Below are 21,027 nucleotides of genomic sequence, written 5' to 3'. Positions count from 1 at the left end.
CTGGAGTAGGAAAGGTGGGACTGAGGCAGTAACAGATTTGGTTTTCTGGAACCATCCTAGACACTGCTCCAATGCTGTCTGGAGGCAGGTGTGGTAGGCACACAGCAATGGCTGTGGCTAGACCACAGGCTAAGAATTGTTTAGTGCCATGTAGGAGGAAAACTCTCTCCTAACCGAGACCAGTGAAAGCAGTTAGGCAAGGCCCAGAGAAAGAGGAATGGAGAACGAGTCACACTGTGGGCTCCGGGACAAGTCAAGTGTTCCCTTCACCAGGACCCCAGGGTCTGAGCATCTAGAGGGGCTGGGCCTGGGTCTCTCTTTCTAGTGCAGCAAGCCTGGAGCTACATTGTGTCCTTTTCGGTGTGTTTTCCTCATCGTAGCCTATGAAGTGGGTATAACTGTTATTATTTTCATTTGCAGGCAATGCCTCTGAGTCTCAGGGAGGGCAAGGGATCTGCTGCAAAGCATTTAGTGCATTAATGACGGAGCCAAGAGAGAACCCTGTCTCCTGCCTCTCATTCTGATGTTCCCTCTACCGAACCACACCAACTCTCTGAAATCAACACTTTAAGAGAGGAGACTATTTATTCTTTTAAATGTAGTCATGGGAGACTGGACTCTAGTTAAGATAACATGAAAGACCCTGTTGTACCAGAAGTATATAAAACCCAACACTGAACAGATGGTTTAAGCATTTCCCCTCGTATTCCATCCCTGTTCTTTTTCTTGGTAGGTATCCCACTGTATGTGTCCTTGGAGACCAAGGTAGAACTGCCAATTGACATGCTGGCTAAGGGGCTTCATGGTTTCCATTTAGAGGTAGGGGTTACAATTCTGCATTTGAAATTTGGTTTGGATCAAAATTTGGGCCACAATTCTCATATTCAAAAGGAAAAAATTTTCTTCTCCACAGATCTTTTTTTTTAAGTTTTCAAGTTTCAAGTAAAAAGAGGAAAAAAGGCACAAGTCTAAATAATTATAAATTATTATTACTTTTGGTGATGATCATAAGCATTTTTTTAAAAAGACCATTGTTCTAAATAGCACAAGTCATGACTATTGGACCATCATCAGGAACTGTTATTCTGGAAACTGCTGAAAATATGACATGGACAAAAGAGAGGCTCACATTTCAAGAGCATCTGTGTTGTTAAGTACTTTTCCAAAACATCTTCTGAACACAAACCTGTCCTGCATCAATTGCCTTCAGTGGGATTTTGTGTACAGGAGGTTCTTGGGAACACAAACAACAATCGCTAGCCAAAAGGGACTTTAAATATAATCATTTGTATAATATTTTACAGTTTGAAAATTGGTTTTTGAATATATTGCCTGATTTAAGTCTCTTATGTGTCTTTTGTTATCTCTGTTATAAATGAGGGAGCTGAGGCTCAGCAAAGCAAAGCAATTTGCTCAGTCACTCGCATAGCTATTTAGGAGAGTTACTGACCCAAAAGCACAAAGTGTGTTCATGGTACCTCAAGAATTCTTTATAGAAAGTTTCATTTATCAGATGTTTCTGCATGTGAATATGCAGTAGCATGTGGAACGAAAGCTTCTGAAATTGTCCAATGCTGGATTTGGTACCATCTGTAAAATGGAATACAGATATTTCCCATTATGCCACTAACACCTGGGATTGGCTCTGTTACTGCCAACTTATCATTGACTAAAATTCAAAGGGTGAAAGTATTGCATTTTACTTAAACATCTACTCATCTAATCTTCAACGTCCCCCAGTCTGCTATTTAGAATGGAAATGATTCAGAAATTAGGGGCCCAAATTTTCTGCCTCCTGCTTCCTTGACCTGCTGTGGGACTAACATGGAATGTTAGAGGCAGTTAGACGCTCCCTTTCCTGTATCACCTGAGCACTTTATTCAATGTTTTCTTGTAGCATAGTTCATACTCTATTCTAATTATTTGTTTACATTATATTCCTCCACAAGTTTTGTGACCCTTTCTGGGACAGGGATTGTTTATAGCACAGCCCCTAGTACAGAGTATAGTCTTAATGAATGTTCATTGAACGAATGCGTATGACCTAGGGAGATGTGCCACATGAATGAACTCCAAGACTCATGGAACTTTTATGCTAATAACCACGTGGCAGGAATCTGCCAAATTGGAGAGATATGCTGGCTAGATCGATTGCCTAATCCATTTTTGGCCAGGAGAAAATGTTGTTCTAGAGTTATAAAAATAACATTCCTCTCCATTTAGATTTTCATTTTCATGTCACAAGGAGTCTTTTTATATAGATATGATGCTACTCTCATTTACCAGAAGGCAGATGTATATCTGACATTTTCCTACAGGGATGTGCTGCATCAAACCATTTACAATTCTCTTACCTTTCCCCTCCTGATCAGTAGTGTGAGTTAGGGACTCACAAGCCTGGAGTAAAAGTAAAATCTGGGATCAGCATGCAGGAAAAGTTGATGAAGGGACTCTAGCCAAATCAGTCTTAAGGAAAGCTGAACACTCTTTACAGATTGGCATTGAACTAAAAGGCTCTCACCATGATGCCCAGCAGATGGCCCAGTCTTTGGTCTTCAACTTGGTTCTCCAGTATCCAGTAAAAGACTGGAGTACAAATATCTTACTGACAAATCTTATACTCATCACTATTAAGAAGTCTTCTGACTCTAGAGCCCATCACTTCCAGTGCATTTGCTGTTTCCAAAACACTTCTGCACACATTTTCTTAATTAATCCTCATGGAGGAAGCAAAACATGGATGTTAATAGTTCATTGTACAGACCTTGAGTCAGACTGACCTGGGTTAGAAGTCTGGCTGCCACGTACTTGATATGTGACCTTGGGCAAAGCTTAACTTCTCTGAGCCCCGCTTTCCATCAGTAATGAAGAGATAATAATAGTGCTTACCTCAAGGATTATTAACTAAAATAATGTACATAAAGTATTTGGCCAAGTGCCTGGCATATAAGCACTTCATAAAAATCAGCTGTAAATGATGTAAATATTATTATTATCTTTTAGAAGATACCTTTCTACTATCTCCATCTCTATAAAACTATACTGACAGGTAAATAAAAGACCTCCTGAATTAAAGGCTACCTCTGCACCAGATCTCAAATATATTGGCTCAGAGCCTTGACCAGCTCTATTTAGTCATAGTTCCTACTGATTTGAGTTAGCCTCCTTTCTATTTCAGGACCAAGCCTGCAGCTTCTGTCCATCACATGACTCTTTCTTCTCTCTACCTTCTCATCTATCTTGTACTGCTTGGCCCTGGCCCCAACAAGACCTAATACAGGCCTTTGGAACAAGATGTTTAATGAAGTCGGCCCGAAAGACAGTTTGTCTTAGAGAGACTTTTTTTTAGGAAAAGAAATTTCTCCTTTCAAGTAAAATAATGCTGACTGAAATCACTGGGCAATGCCAGTGACATCCGGGCACTGTTAAAAAAAAAAGCTTTGACTAAGCAATGTTTGTAATTTCAGAGTTGTTTGGAGTTTATGGTATAATTTATGCCATGTGTTGTAACATTAACAGTTTTAAGACCAACCCATTTTGTAGTCAACTGAGCACAAAACACCCACTTATGACATGGCATCTTTCATAGTAAGGAAAACACACTACTCTTTCATCAAACTGGGAGGTTTCCAAAGGAAAACCAATTTTTTGTTGTTGTTGTTAATTAATATATCCCTACGACTGGCTGGAGATAATAAAAACAACTTAAGAGAAGAGTTCAATTTCAGGGTCTACTTGCCCAGAATTTGTATTGCGAGCTGTTCATTGTATGAGAGTCTGGTTTGGAATCTTCTTTGATTCATGTATAAGAACCTGGAACAACCCCAGAGCTGGGGGAAGCCTTAGAAGTGTCTTTCAAGAAACTTTTCAGGTACAACAAGGTAGTGTTGTTTTATGTAGACTGGAGGCCACAGCTGTGAGAAGTTGAGTTCTGATTCCTATCTGCACAGTTGCCAGAAATACATTGTTGAATACACTACAACACAGACCCTTGAAAGAGCTCCATTCCTTCTCAGAGGCTTGAATGTATGAAATATGGGCTGTGTAGAATGAGTAAATCACTGAGGAACAATGAAAAATTGAACATGAAATGCAGCTTAAAAAAAAATCTACCATGAAAACCCTTCGAAAATAAAGCAAAACAACACGCACACTCAAAAACCTAACTCCTGCCTAGGTTTCACTGGAGAGGAACAAGGCTTGACGCGTTACTTCTGCCCCATCAGTGATACAAGATGCAACTGCTATGGAAGGAAGCTATTTGTTCCCAATTTATTCCCATGTCAGTGCTTCATATGCATGATGCCACGTAATTGTAACTACCAACAGCCCAGACACTTACGTATGCTGTCCCTCAGGCTTTCCCAGCTAACAAAGAAAGCGCAGGCATGAGTAACTTGACTTTGGCAGTCCCATGCATAAACATTGGGGTTAGAAATATGCAAAAGATGCAAGATAGCAGACATCTAAACCACACATCCATCACTGAGTCATCCTCAGGGCCTCCCTCCTTTACACCACCAACCTATTGGTCACTAAGTTCTATCTGCCTTCTAGGCATCCTTTAAATCCCATCTCTTCTGATTATTCGGAGCCAAGGTCTCTTGCTGAGAATGTCTCAACAGCTTTCTCATTGATTTTCCTGACTTTCCTTTTGTCCTTTCCCACTCTGTTCTCTATACTCCCCCATAATGATCTTTCTAAAGCACAAATCAGCTCTTATCACTTGCTTGCTCAACAATCTCCAAAGTCCTGTCATTTTCCACAGGATAGACTTCAAACTCTTTCCAAGAGCTTTTCATGGTCTGGCTTCTGCCACTGTTGGCTTGTGTTTGCCCTTAATTTCCCTGAGCCTCAACCTCCTCATCCATAAAGTGGGTATAATAATAGCATTGATCTCACAGCATTGTCATGAAGGTTCAATGAGATAAGGTAAGTAAAATCTTAGCACTGTGCCAGGCACAAAACAAGTGCCAAGTGAATCCTGTCATTATTGCCCTTAGCACACAGCCTTTACACTAAATGACTTGCAGTTTTTGGAACAGGTGCCATGATGTTTCATAGCTCAGCAACTTTGTACCTGCTGTTTTTATTAATTGATTTATCGATTAGTCATTCATTCATCAGATATTTATTGAATATTTATATATGTCAGTGGCCTCAGTACCAACAATTTACTGAGTGCTTAAGAAATTGCGATGAAGAAAATAGGGCAAGTATTCACTCTTATGGGGCTTGTAGAAGTCAGAATCCAGACAATAAATATATTATTTATTCAAATAATAATAATACATTTACTATTTATTACTAAATAAATGAATATGAAATATAAAATATAGTTTTGAGCTTGGAAACAATAGGCTGTAATGGGGTGGGGTGGAAGGCAGAGCTACTCTTTCTTGGAGACCAGGGCAGGTCTCTCTGAGACAATGACAAGAAGGAGCCAGCTATGAGAAATTCTAGAGAATCAATAGACTTTGAACACTTTGCTTAGTCAAAGAGAATGCCATATATATATATATATATTTTACACACATCTAAATATATATAGTATATATTTTTTATCAATTTGGTTGGTAATTCATTCAAGATGAATTTATGTTACTGTTCTCACATAAATTTTGACAATCATCTCTAGCAACATATTTTTAGAAATCATTTTCATTTGGTGTTTTTATTTTGATTAGCATAGATTCTTTACTCTGATGTTACAATTTGCCAGATCGTGTATAGAAAAAATGTTCACTTCTTTTCCATATAGGTATGAGTATAGGTAAAATAATGATATTTATATTAACTGCTATCACTCACTGAGCTCCTACTATCAGGCACTGTGCTAGGAAGTTTATAATTATTATTTTAAAATCACAAAACAATCTTAGTGAATAGGTATTATTAGCTGCATTTTGCCAGCCTAAGAATAACTTGACCCGGGTCATAACCAGTAAGTGGCAGTCAATATCTACATTCAACTGTGTCTCTAAGGCCATGATATTTATCATTGCAATACAAAGGATTATGTTCTAGCTAATGTTTAGCTAATCAATAAAGTAAGGTATATGGTATTAAATTAATATTAACAAGTTATCAAACATCAAAATAAAAAACTGTCCTCAACATCATTAACCACAAGCAAAATACAAATTATATCACAAGATATCACTACATACCCGTTAGAGTGACTAAATTAAAAAACTGATAATACCAATTCTTAGGATGTAGAACATCTGGAACTCTCATACATTTCTAGGGGGAATGTAAAATGGTGCAACTAATTTGGAAAACAATTTGGCAATTCCTTATAAAGATAAACAGATACTTACCATATGACCCAGCAATTCCATTATTAGGTTACTACCCCAAAGAAAGGAAGCATATGTCCACACAAAGACTTGTACATTAATCCCCATAACAGTTTTATTAATAATAGCTCAAAACTGGAAAAAAAAACCCCACCAAAATATCTGTCAACAGGTGAATGGATAACTTGGGGTATATATCTATAATGGACTATGACTCAGATATACAGAAGAAGTAGGCTCTGATGAATGTAACAGCACAAATTAATCTCAGAAAAAGTAAGCTGAGCCAAAGAAGCCAGGCATAAACAAACACATACTATTTGATTCAATTTATAAGAAATTCTAGAACAGGCCAAACTACTTTGTGTGTAGGGGAAGAGGGAGGAATGACAGGAAGGCGGAAACTATGCAGAGTGATGGAAATGTTCTATACCTTTATTGGGGTGATGGGTGTGTACACTTGTATACTTAAGATGAGTACATTTTATTGGATACAAATTATACTTCAGTCTGGTTGATTAAAAATATTAGCAAATGTCTAATACCTAAGAAAGACTAAATACAAAGAAATCCATTACCCATGTGAAGATCTAAACAGCCAGTTCACTCATTAAAGTTATAATCATAAACTTAAACCTGACATTGCACTTCAAGCAGGTATTTGGATGTTTAATTTAAATTTAATATACCCTAGCTAGTTTGGGACAGTATCTAGCATTCCCGTATTCTGAGTCCATTTAATGATTTCTTCTGTGACAGAATTAAAAAATGATAAACAATGATAACAGACAGATAAGAAAAAAGACAATTTGATATGTGTTTAAACAGTTATACACAAAGTGCTATGGGTGCAAAGGAAGGGCTACAAGATTTTGGCTCGGGCAACAGGGTAGAAGAGGAATGTGTTTGGGGGAAATGATGAGTTCCATTTTGAACATGTAGGTTAGAGGTGTCTGCACTGTATCAAGTGGAGATGTTGAATAAGGGTTTGGTTGTAAAGATTTGGAGTTCTTTTGTTGCCAGAGATGCACATTTGTGAATTATCAGCATGTACATCATAGTTGGAAGTCATGGAAACAGTAGTGATTGCTAAGAGATAGAGTGTAGAATGAGGAGAGAGCTAAGGACCGAACATTTAAAGGTCAAGAGGAAGAGGAGAAACCTTACAAGGAGTCTGGGAAGGAGTAGACAGTGCTGTCATGGAAACCAAGATAGAAAGAGTTTCAAGTCGGAGGGAGTATCTCCTGTGTCAACTGCTGTGGAGAGAGATCAAGAAAGATAAGCATTTGGCAAGTAGTTAAACACCAGCATGGACAATGGAGATGGGAGAAGAGGCCAGACTGAATGGTGAGGAAATGGAAACAGTGAGTGCCGGAATCTGAGGAGGGCAGGCAGACCAAGAGTCAGAGAGGACCACGGGGCAGGGAGTTTTAATAAATCCTACAGAGACTGAAGCCCAGAAAGATGAATGGCTGACTCGATTTCTGGTAGAGTCGATTGCAGAATCCACCCAAGTATGCAGATTTCACCTCTATCCATGAGAATTCAATTAGCAAAATTAATTCTAGTCTTCAATGGAAAATCTTTGCTTGGTCCCAGGTCTGGAGACCTGCCTCTACAGCCTGTAATATAACGGCTTTTCTCCTGTAATATAATGGCTACCATTTTTGAGCACCTCCATGTTCCTGGTACTGGACTGGTGCCTTCCGTTGATTGGTTTCTGTGACTTGTCTGCCTCTGGCTACCATGGTAAGTATGAACTCCAGTCACAATGTTTTTTAAGTTCTTTGAAGTGAATGAAAAAAGGCCGAAATCAGAGGCCAAATACCTTATTAGGATAATGCTGTTCTTGGAAGCACTTCAATATATAAATTATTTTCATACAGAAACCCAGCTCCTTGTTAGTGCTGCCCATGCATTTGAGATATCACACCAGGCCTGCAGCTCCCAGGGCCCAACCAACAGCTGCACTGAAGTGCCCCCTGCCAGCGCTAAACTGTGGCAGAGCATTGCTTTCCTCCTGAAGGTGGCTGCTGTGGCTGCCGCTGTTTCCCTTTGGTGGCACAACATGCAACAGCAGAGAATGAGCATCAACTTGCAGAGTGAAATGTGGCCAGTTCTGTTGCATTTCAGATCCTGAATAGAAGATTAAATCCTCTACATACTCTGCTATTAAGATCCTAATTCCAATATTTATCACTCTTGCCAGCTCTCAATTTCCAACTACTAAATGAAAGAACACTGAGTGCCACCCTACATTTAAGTATGAGTATTTCTGAGCACTTACTGTACACACCATCAAAATTCTATTTATATTTCATAATCACATATGTTGCTTAGTGTAATTTATGTGTAGAGGTTGTTTACTTTGAAAAAAAGAGAGCTAATGATTTTGTCTGACTAAATCATGTAGTTTAGAAAAATTCTCGAGTCAGTCATCTAATGTTCTTTTAATTTAATCTAATGCTACTTATCTTAATTCACATTTGTCATTTCAATGTGGTTCAGCTAAAAATAAAACAAAACTTTTATCCAGGATGATATTTTTGATGTAAGGTCTCAATGATTCCATGAAAGAAAGAGAAAGATAAAAACCCCTCAATAACAGCCCATTAAACATCTGAACCAAAAGGTTATAGAAAGGAGAGAGAGAAAAAGAGAGAGATGGGAAGGAAGGAAGGAAGGAAGGGAGGGAGGGAGGGAGGGAGTCTTATTCTATCCAATGTGTATAAATGCAGACTTATCCCTAAGCAAAAAGTTTTTGTTGTTTTAAGGTTAGACTTCTATCATTAAATAATGCTGCCTGATAGAGTAATCCTACAAAATGATTCTTATGAACTTGAGTTCTGAGAAGATAATTTTATTTTACAATAGAAAAAAAATTAACTCTTTAACAAAATGGCTACAGATATGCTTTATATTTCTTTATTTCAAAAGAATCTATAGTAGGACCTAGTCACCAATTGGACAGAGGAAAAGCAGGGGAAAATTAGAAACTGATTTACAAGGAAACCCAAGGAAGAACAGATGATACTCTTCATTATCAAAGGAACTACAGAAAATAATTCAGTCTTGTAGCATGTCCAAGGTCTGAAGTGACAGATGTGCAGGACTCAGGACCCAGTCAGTGAAAGTGAATCCATTTTAGAAGAAAAAGGAAAGCAGTGCTAGAGCATATTTATGAACTGACAAATTTTGACTAACAATTTAATCTTTTATGATTTAAAGAAATGAGAAAAACTCATAAGACAGATAGTCTAAAAACCAGTAGTAATATCCCCTGGGCTGAGTGGGGGTAGGCTTCTGACAGGGATAGTCTTTGCCATATTTTCTTCCCTTTAAAGTCATTAAACACTTTAGATAAAAATTAGGGTGATGGCCTTATGAACCCAAAACAACATTTCTGTGATATGCCAGATGCCCTGAAGACTCCTGAAGATCCTCTCTCCTGAGAAACAGGGTTCTTACCATGGTTTAATAAAATATTCCTGAGGAGTGAAGAGGTAACGGGCAACACCCTACTACATCCTGAACACCTTTAGATGCACTATCTCATCTAACCCCTACAACAACCTTGTGAAGTATCACTGCCTCTATTTTACAGATGAGGAATCTCCATCTCAGAGACATTAAGTAACTTGCCTAAGGCCACAGCTAGTTAAATTTAGTGAAAGGACCTCAATTTGAATAAAGGTCTGGCTCCTTTCAAAACACCATCTGGCCTCACAGGATGAAACTACCTTTATTTGATCTGGTACATATTTTTGTATATACGTACACTACTATTTAAAAGAAGACAGACCTGAAATGTGAGTATTAATTAAGCATATGAAAAGATGTTGACCTTGGCACATATCTTGTGGTCCTACTTTGCTCCTTGTAGCAATGCATCAAGAAGAACCTCAAGGAGAATGTGTCGGCAATTCCTGGAGAATGGGTCTGAGACTATGCTTTCAGCTCCAGGAACCAAACAGATTTAGTTAATTTTCTTTTGATATACTTGAGCACAAAAGGACCAATCACAGGGCTGGCTTGCCCTTGCTTAAAGCCTAAGACAAATAGTTGCTACTCTTGGTGGGAATACTAGAATACTGGTGGATTCCCCCAGAGAGGCACATCTGCTCCCTATCGGTTCAATGTTATTAACAAGAATTACTTCAAAGGAAGTGACAAAGTAGGAGCGAAGATAAGCGATTTTTAAATATGTTCCAGGAAAACACACATAAAAAGAGAACACAGCCACAATATTAATATTAGACTAAACAGAATTCAAGGCCAAAAGCATTAAATAGAAGAGGGATATTCTGGAATGATAAAAGGTAAAATTCACAAAGAAGATAGAATGGAATATTTTATGCCAAGAAACATAGCACCAATGTAAAAGGAAAATCTCTTAGTAAATAAGGACAACTTTAGAAACATCCTAATGTATGCATTTGTCTGACAGATATACACATAGAAATTGTATCTTAAAAACAAAAATATATTCTTCTAATTGTGATATTTAGGTGTGTATTTTACTACAAATAACTTTAATATATTCCAGAAAGCAGAAGCTTTTCTAAGCCATATTTTCTGTTTATAATCCAATAAAGCCAGAAATCAACAATAAAAAGAAGAGTGGAAGCTTGACTACTAGAATTAAGAAACACTCTAAGTAACTCTAGACAAAAGTAAAAACAAACTAGAAAGTAACAAAAAGGAGAAATTTCATATTAAAATATATGAGATATATCTAAGGCTAAATTTAGAGGAAAATTTAAAGGCTTTAATGCTGAAATTAAATGTTTTAAATTTAATTATTAGAAAAGGAGTATTACACAAACCAAAAAAAGTAGGAGACATGAATTAATAAGGGTAAAAGATTAAAATAATAGAACAAATATAAATTAACTCCCCCCCCCCAAAAAAAAGGTAGAAAAAAAATTAAAAACAGAAAAGACCTGGTAAACCTGATTAAAAAGAAGGGAAAGCAAAAATATGTAAGATTAGCAATGAGAAAGATACCATAGACATCCAATAGATTAAAATAAAGTAAAGGAATATTATATTTGATTATATGGTAATCAATTAGAAAATCTAGACAAAATAGATGATTTCTTATGAAAATACAAAGTGCCAAAGTTGATCCAAGAAGAGGTATAAAAACAAAACAAAACAGTAAGTACCCATAACTATAGACTAGATTGGAAAGATATTTAAGAGCTAATGTAAAAAAATTAAAAATAAAAAAGATATGCCACAAAACATGTAACAAGGCTAGATGGTTTTATAATTGGACTCTGTTAAACCTTTAGAAACAGGCCATTCTTATTTTATTTGTGTGATTCCAGGCCATAGGAAAAGAAGGTAAACCTCCTGATCCATTTTAGGAGCAAGCATAAATGCCAAACCTGATTTAAAAACAAAAACAAAAACAGTACAAAACATAGTGTGTCAGTTTGCATGTATTATGTCCCCCAAAACGCCATTATCTTTGATGTAATCTTGTGTGGGCATACATATTAGTGTTGATTAGATTGTAATTCTTTGAGTGTTTCCATGGAGATGCGACCCACCCAACTGTGGGTGATGACTCTGATTGGATAGTTTCCGTGGAGGTGTGGCCCTGCCCATTCACTGCGAGCTTACTACAGCCAAGAGGGACACTTTGAAGAATGCACAGGAGCTGAGAGAGGAACTACAGTTTAACAGAGATTTTGGAGACGGTCTTTGAAAGCAGACTTTTGCTCCATAGAAGCTAAGAGAGGACAAATGCCACAAGAGCAACTGAAAGTGACATTTTGGAGAGACGCTGAAGCCTAGAGAGGACTGTCCTGGGAGAAAGCCATTTTGAAACCAGAACTCTGGAGCAGATGCCAGCCACGTGGCTTCCCAGCTAACAGAGTTTTTCTGGACACCATTGCCCATCCTCCAGTGAAGGTACCCAATTGTTGATGTGTTACCTTGGGCACTTTATGGCCTTAAGTCTGTAACTGTGTAACCAAATAAACCCCCTTTTATAGAAGCCAATTCATTTCTGGTGTTTTGCATTCTAGTAGCATTAGCAAACTAGAACACATAGGTATAGTTATTGAAAAATAAACTTAAACCCAGTAAAAAAAATTGTAATTGGAACTATATTTGTAACAAATATATAAGAATAATGTCAAGACTCTGACTAACTGCTCCCATGGTGCTGGGACAAGCTCAGTGGAAAAACTCCACTGTGTCTAGGTAGGAAATCCTTGGGGCAGGTCAAAGCCAGGAGACCATTACCTGGGTGAATACTGGGGTGTATTGCTGAGATAAGATGAAGTATCCAAGTTCTAAGGAGGCCAGGTATCACTAGCTAACACTGATTACCTACTATGTGTCAGGCATGGAGCTAACTCCTTTTACATCTCTTTCTAGATTAATCCTCACAACATCCCTATGAGGTAGGTACTATTATTGTCCCCATTTTTCAAATGAGCAAAGAGGCTCCAAAAGGTTTTGAGATTTGCCAGGGTGACACAGCCAGGAAGTGGCAGTCAGGATTTGAACCCTGATCTGAGTCAAACTTCTGAACCACTTATATATGCTCACCCTAAACTCACCCTGCTGGCATTCTCACCCCGCCTTCGTTGTCTATACTTTTCCTTTTACCTGAAACACTTAACAAAAATGAAATAACAGTGGTAACAAAAATAAAGGTTAATATGAAAATAATGGCTGCCGTCTGTTAAGTGATGATATAATCCAGGCACTGTGTTAAGCAAGTTACATGCATTTTCTCATTAAATTCTGCTACATCCTGTGAAATAGTTACTAAAAGCCCATCATTCAACACAACCTGATTGATTGATTATATGTTCCAAAGGCATAGTAGAAGAGTTCGGGAGAGCAATGATTGGTGAAAGACTGGGTCAAATCAGTGTCCTGAAAGAAAATGTCTTGGAGGATGGCAACGTATTTCATCAGCCTAAAATATTTCCTAAGGAAAGTTTAAAAAAAAAAAACACCTCAATTTCTAAGATTACCTTTTTACATATAGCACATATATGTGCATATAATTACATATATATACATATAGTCATATAATTACATATATGTACATATTTACATTTTTAAAAAGCTGTTAAGTATGATTGAAAAGTCTTGGTAGAGTAGCATTGAAAATATTTCACATTTAGCTAGGAAGACATATGAATCAATTAATCATAAAATAAAAACTGTTTAGAAAAGGAGAAACTTGCATCTTATCTGACCTCACCAGTTATATGAGTGTATAATTTCAGCATTTATAAGTTTGGTATCTTCAGGTAAAGTTATAAGCTACTAATTCAGGAAAAGTTAACATTGCATTTTAACTATTAGGGATTCCAAATATGTAATTCCCTGTCTCCCAAGAACTGATTAATTGTCCCAAGGTAAGAAATCCCTAAATAAATACTACTCAATCTAGGGCAATGCTACTGTATCTTAACTGGAGTATTATTTTTAGCAAACTTGAGGGAGGGGGGAGACATGAAGATGTGGACTCTTCACAGCAAATGGAAGAAATACAATAATTTAAGAATTGTCATTAACTTACATAGCTTTTGTTTTATTTATTTTTTTAGATAGTCTGAATGAAGAAACCATCAAGATCCTCTTTTAAAACCTATGATAGATAGAAAAGTCAGTTATAAAAGGCTTTTTGGTGTGAACTGAGAAAATATGAATGCGACTTGTATACTAAATTTCTTGATCATGATCATCTTGTTATTTAGGAGATGTTCTTGGACGATGTTCTAATTTGCTAATGCTACCAGAATGCAGAACACCAGAAATGGATTGGTTTTTATAAAAGGGGGTTTATTTGGTTACATAGTTACAGTCTTAAGGCCATAAAGTGCCCAAGGTAGCACATAAACAACTGGGTACCTTCACTGGAGGATGGCCAATGGTGTCCAGAAAACTTCTGTTAGCTGGGAAGGCACGTGGCTGGTGTCTGCTCTGGAGTTCTGGTTTCAAAATGGCTTTCTCCAAGGACATTCCTCTCTAGGCTTCAGCTTCTGTCCAAAATGTCACTCTCAGTTGCTCTTAGGGCCTTTGTCCTCTCTTAGCTTCTCCAGAGCAAAAGTCTGCTTTCAACGGCTATCTTCAAACTGTTTCTCATCTGCAGCTCCTCTCTCAGCTCCTGTGCATTCTTCAAAGCGTCTCTCTTGGCTGCAGCAAGCCTGCTCCTTCTGTATGAGCTTATATAGTGCTCCAGTAAACTAATCAAGGCCCATGCTGAATGGGCGGGGCCACACCTCCAAGGAAATTATCCAATGGAAGATCTTGCCCACAGTCGAGTGATCACATCTCCATGGAAACATCCAATCAAAAGTCTCCAACCCAATCAACACCAATACAATTCCTGCCCACACAAGACTGCATCAAAGATAATCCAAACCAGCACAGATGACACAAGCTGAAGTATTTTGGGGTGAAGTGCTATGAAGTCTGCTTCTTTCAAATGGTTCAGCAACGATGAAAGAGGGGAGATACAACAAAATACTTAAAACTGGTTAATGGATGAAGGGTATATGGGTCTATTGTATTAATTTTTCAACTTTTCTGAAAGATGATTTTTCAAAATAAAAATTTATGGAAAGAAATGGAATTACAGAAAATTATCTGCTTCTGTATCTTGTATCTTTCTGGCTGACAAATGTCATTGAAATGACTTTAATTCAATTCTTTATGTTCTCCCCCAATATCTATCCTTAGGTGAATATGATCCCTAATATTAACTGAGCCACCAATGTACCAGGAAACTGTTATAAATAGATATGATGGCCCAATTTGGAAATCTTAGACATATGCAATTTCTATTAAACTTTAGTTCAAAAATTCTGAAGAAACACATAGAATTTTGGTCTATTAATGCTACTTTGAGGAATATTTGGAACATATTTTTCTAAACATGAAGGATTTTCACTTCCATTTTCAATACTTTAGACATAAGCTCATAAAATGTACAAATAAAATATGCTAATGATATAAATCTTTAGCTCAATCAACTTCTTCAAGTTTTACTATTTAAAGTTCATGTAAGGTAGCAGGGTATAATCAGAAAGCTAGAACTTGTCATTGACTCTATTGGGAAGAACCAATAATGTAATTTTGGTGCAGCTGATGTACTAGGCCATGTCATTATCAGTTGTGAAGTAGGCCATTAATTTACTAAACATTTAAAAAGGAACAAGAGTGAATGAAAAAAGAAAATGGAATAAAATCTATATCAGATACCAAAAGCAAACACATTACATACTGAGCTGCTTTGCTGCTACTAAATGACAAAAGCCTTGCTTTAAGAAAGTAAAAGACAAGAAGTTTGGCTAAAAGTGACCAAATCGTCAGGTGAAAGAGATATACATATCAGCGAATTACTTACTGCACCCCAAAAAGGGACTGTTTTTTGAGGAATCCTTGAAATATGTGCTTGCCATTGGTTAACTAAGTTATCAGTGAGTTTAATGGTGATGAAAAAAGAAACAAATCTGACATGGCTACTGCCCAAAATAGCTAAATTTGGTTAATAAGGGAAGCATATCCAGACAACAGTTACATGGTGCTTTTCTCCCCTATTTCTGTCTTTGAATTCAATCCATACTGAGGACATTTTCAACTGGAATAAACTTATTGGTAAAAAATAAAAAGACATAAAATTTTTAAAAATTAGCAATCCATTAAACCCTGGTAATTCTTTTATTCCAAACCAGTCCCCCACTTGGGACCAATTTATTTCTTTCAATTGGTTCCAATAGGGTACAAGCCATCCGAAATTCCTTTGCCTTACTCCTTCTCTATGTCTCTTTGGTAACTAGGTTCTATCAGTTTCTCCTCCATTTCTAGTTCTAAAATTTATGGCAAGATAATTTATTGTGATATTAACTTTCTCCACCCTCCCCCACACTCATTTCCACAGGGTAACAGGCTTTTCATTTCCTTGCCTCAGGGATTTCTGCATTTTTTAGGGGGATGGAAGTTGGTTGAAGATAAAGGCTCTTCCTATCTTTTGTAAAAGCCAAAGTTAATTGAAGAGATTATGCTAGGTGTTTTAGAGAAGGAAGGTAGAAAAGGGTATAACGCCTTTGGGAACAGCAAGTAATGAAAGGAAGAAATTTCTCCCAAACCTATGGAAACTGGGACAGGGAATGAGGAGGGACTCCTGAGGATAGCAATACACTCATCAAAGCTGTTTACAAATTCTGGAACCCTTCTTCTAGCAGAGAATGTATGCCCACGTAACTTCAGTGGACTACAGGAGATTAGACCAGGAATTCTAAACTCAAATCTTGATAGACTGAAAGAGAGGTCTCCCTTGTTTTCTGGGTAACCTGCAAAATCCCAAAGCCTGCAAGAGGCGCATTCTTACTTCAATCAAGTATGTGGGGCTCCCTCTTGACCCCTGTTATTTGAGACTTAAAAGCCTACATTAAAACTCCGAGATTCTTAGATTCTTGCGTGACGTGGGGTGGGAATTCCATTGGGAATTCCAGCCCAATGAGAAGGCTGGAGGCATCAAGACTTTAAGTTCACCGGGTGATTCTCAAATGCAGCCAGTTTGAAAACCTCTAGTGTAGAGCCTTGTTTCTCCAAGTGTAGTCTGCAGAGCAGTAATAACACTGTCACCTGGGAGGTTATTAGAAATGCAAAATCTCAGGCCCCACCCCAGACCCACTGAATCAGAATCTGCATTTTAACAAGATCTCCAGATGACCCAAATGCACAGTAATGTTTAACAATGAATGCCATGATCCAACAGGCAGGGACCTGATTCAATACTTCAGTGATATTTTACATCCTTACTCTACCTCTTGGCTATGAAAAAATTCAGTTTTGCCCTCAAAGATCTGTCTCGAACTTATAGATGTCCTGCTCCTCCAACTAGATAAGAAGTCTATAGGACAAGGATCCTTTCTAGTTTCTCCTAGTAACTGCAGAGTGTAGTGCAGTGCCTCATAGACAGTGAGTGTACCATAAATGTCTCTTGATCTGCCAGTAGAAAGGGGTGCCTTGAGATCAGAAACTATATTTTATCAAAGGACTAAAGAGCTCAAGGTACTATATAAAACACACCAGGCCTTCCTTCAAAGTTTGAGGAATATCAAGAATAAGAATAACACTACTGGCTTCCTCATAAACTTAGCAAACTGTAGACTTTTACAAACTTACTGCCAGAAATACCCTGATTCCCCCAAATGACCATTACACCACAGCCACCAAGTGCCCAATGATTTCTTTTATTGGAATGCATTGAGGAGTTTTGTGGATTTTCACCGTTTCATTCATCTCTGTTTATAGCCTTAGGTTAGGGTGTAAAATTACATTCTGGAGCTATTTTAGAAAGAAAGAGTAAAGAAATATGAGATAACTTATGGAATGAATTATTGATAGCAAATGAGTGACTTTTTTTGGCATAGATGACTCATTCATTCAACTTAATATTGAAGATATGCTATGACTAATAACTGTCCAAATTTTTGTGCATTTTGCTTCTTTGCTGTTTTGTTGTTAATGCACCAGTATACTGTTCTGAAACTTTTTTTTTCCAGAGAAAAATTTGACACACACCCAACCAAATAAATTATTATTCCCAGTTTGACTGTTTCAGGCAGGAACAAGAATTTTACATGCTAATCCATGGCTAAGCCAAAGTATGTCTTAGTTAAAAATTTGAAGAACAGTTACTTAGTGAAGGCTTCATACATGTTAGCACTGTGTTAATTATTTTACACGTTTTGTTTTATTCAATTCTCAAGCAGTCTTATGGGTTATATGTATTATGAATCCCATTTTTCGAAAGAGGAAAACAAGGCTTAAAAAGTTTTATTTGGTTGCTCCCAAACAGCCAACGGAACCCAGGCTCTTTTGCTCTAATACTACTCACAGCTATTGAGGGTCAGAAAAGCTTTTCCCAGTGACATCTCTTGAGGTGAGCTGGCGTTGCGTGAAACACACAGGGTGACAAAGACGTGGGTGTCCCAGTGAGGGCTTCTGTATCATAGTCTCATCCTACCCTGCCTAGGAGGAACACCATGTTGATAGGATCATCTCAGCAGAAAGCAGCTCTCTCTGGCACAGAGACTCCTTACATTGCCAAAGATTTCAAGGAAGGAGCTGGCTTCCTGCTCATGGGTTCTATATCCTAACTCCCCACAATTCCTGCTCCTTTAAGAAGGATACTGACTGAAGGAAACATGCAGAAATTAACGGTTTTTCAGGATAATTCTCTTGTCCCCCCCACCCCTTTTAATGACAACAAGAAAATCCTGATTTAGTCACTGCATATTGCCAGAAATAACATGTTTTCCCTAATTGCTAAAGATAACATAACTTCTAAAGGTTATAGGCAATTTCCTTTCATTTTTTTAAAAAAAGAATCACTTACATTTGCAAAGTTAGTTATGAGGGTAAGATGATCTATCAGATGAATAACCAAAAATATTATGAGTTACAAATGGAATAGAAAGCATCCATTGAAATGCAATCATACTTTGATCGTTAAAGAAACCTTGAGATCTCCATATCTGAACAGTTTGTTTGAGACCTACATTTAACACACTTGTGAAGCACGGAAATGTCCTCTCTTATCTACTTTAAGAGATAATCTGACTGCATGCATCATAGTTTACTGAGTCACTGTCTTGCTTCCATGTATTCTTAGCTTCAGGCAACAATATGGTTGCATACATCCATGTGTATCTTGAATGTCAACAGATGTCTTATACTGAACTGAACATACATGGTAAATCAAATCAAATTAAATACCTAAGAGAAATGTTATTATATCATATTACAAATCATATTACATGTGGGAACAGATAAAATATATGAGATTAAAAAATTAATAAAACATATATCACTGACTTTGTTCCATTTAAAATTAGAAAAAACTGTCATTAGATTTAAACACAAATTTCCCTGAATATACAACAGCAGAAATTGGTAAGCTCTTTTCGGAGACTGAAATCACCACCATGGCATGAGTTGTGAGCAAACTGAAATTTCTCAGATCTTTGAGGGGCTGCTGAGGTGCAAACGCATGCTTTTGATAGTCTTTTCACCTAAAGAATTAACTGCATTTCCAGGAGAAATGAGTTTGGTTACATGCAAAGACAATAAACAACCGTCTTGGGTTGGCACAAACTTGCGATGGTTCCTTTCCACATTTTTCATCTTCGATATCTTCCTGAGTTCAGTATGTTTGTGTGCCAATGAATGTTTGTAACATGTCCTCATCCACTGAAAAATAAGAGCATTTCAACTTTGGCCTAATGCCAGTTTCAGTGGAAGGATGTTTATAAGAATGAGAATTCTTCAAGTAAAATACCAATCTGTAAGTCAACATTTGTTCTCCAAATGTGCATACTGTCCATATGTATTTACTTAAATATTCATCCTTCTTAAATTTTTGGAAGAAAAGTGAAGAAGTTCTGCATTGCCACAATTATTACAAAGACTAAATTAATAAAATAGGTAGCATGCTAGATAAAAGAATTCAGGGACATCGTGATTAAGAACACAAGTTCTCAACAAGTTGCTTGAGCTTTCTGCACCTTGGTTACCTGATCAGAGAAATGGGGTAATTATAGTTACCTGAGTTGTTATGAGATTCTGTAAGAAAATGTATGTCATGTCTTATGGTACAGTGCCTGAGTCATGGCAAATGCAGTGTTATCACAATATTTTTATAAATAATTTAGGTTACAGAAAATGAATCATGAACACTTGGTCTGCATTGTCTTTGTCACCTTCAGATGTGGCTCAAGGGGATTTCTGGAGAACAGCAGTCCAAAGGCTGTGAATGCCTTGGAAACTGGAAGATGACTTGCCCACTCTCACCCTGCCCCATGAATGATCTGACGGGAAAGTCAAAAGGCTAGGATTCTGTAGGGCTCAACCACTTTCAATTTCCAAGTCCAATTCTTGTCATCTAGCTTGGGTACCTTAACCTTTTTTCTAAAACACAGGTTCAGAGTACCTTTACGGGGGAACAGAGGGTTGTCCACTAGGGAGGATTATCTCAGAAGCTTACTGGGTACTCAAAGCCTAATCAACGCACCCCAAGTCCTGAGTGAAGAAAAATTTCACGCTCATGTTAGACTTGTTTGAATTCTAATTCATTTGGTTTTGAAAATCAGAGTCAAGATTCCAAAGACACAATGATTAGAGTCAAATTAACAAAACTCACAAGACCAAAAAGACCTATTCACAATCTTTAAAACACCATTATATTTATTTGTCCAAATATTTGCCCTGCTATCAAATGTCCCATTTGGCAATAGTTTTGTTCAGTCCAATAAAAACTCTATTCACTAGATTTTAAAGCATTTACTTATGGCTGCTTTGAATGTTTTTGCAGCCACAGCTGGTGCCAGTATGTTGATAAAAAGTCATTTAAAGAAAGTAAGTCCAAGAATATGGTTAGCATTAATAGTTTCTCTAGGCCAGGTGTGTAGATCAGATGTCAAGCTACACTTGCCAGTTCTAATGCATAATTAATGGAGACTTGGACATTTAGGACTTGGCAGCAGTCCTGAAAAAAGGAAAATTAAACACGATTTTCAAAGCTTACCCTGTACTCTCTTCCCTGGTTTTGTGTTATCTTCTCCCCTCTATCAGCCACCAAATAAAATTAAGTAATCCCACTTTCCTATTTGTCAAGTATTATACATCTTACAGAGTACTTTCACAGCATTTGCTCGTAAGGCCCTCACCTCCAATGAAA

Source organism: Choloepus didactylus, chromosome 2 (genome assembly GCF_015220235.1).
Source record: "Choloepus didactylus isolate mChoDid1 chromosome 2, mChoDid1.pri, whole genome shotgun sequence".
NCBI classification, from domain to species: Eukaryota; Metazoa; Chordata; class Mammalia; order Pilosa; family Megalonychidae; genus Choloepus; species Choloepus didactylus.
This window is presented reverse-complemented; position numbering follows the sequence as displayed.